This window comes from Myotis davidii, unplaced genomic scaffold (genome assembly GCF_000327345.1).
Source record: "Myotis davidii unplaced genomic scaffold, ASM32734v1 scaffold2598, whole genome shotgun sequence".
Lineage (NCBI taxonomy): Eukaryota > Metazoa > Chordata > Mammalia > Chiroptera > Vespertilionidae > Myotis > Myotis davidii.
In genome coordinates, this window is record NW_006288967.1 from 25,856 (window position 1) to 26,092 (window position 237).

The window sequence follows — 237 nt, forward strand, 5'->3', positions numbered from 1 at the left end:
CATTCTACCTACCACAACATAGGACAAGGCATATTTCTTAACAAGAAAAAGTACCAGAGACAAACAGGGACAGTGCATAATGATAAAGAGGTCAATTTTTCAAAGAGGATCTAACAACTGTAAGTATTTATGTACCTAATAACAAAACTTCAAAATACATGTAGAAAATATTAATATTTAAAATATTAAGGAGAATAGAAGTACCCACAATTATTGGAAATTAATACTTCTCTCTCA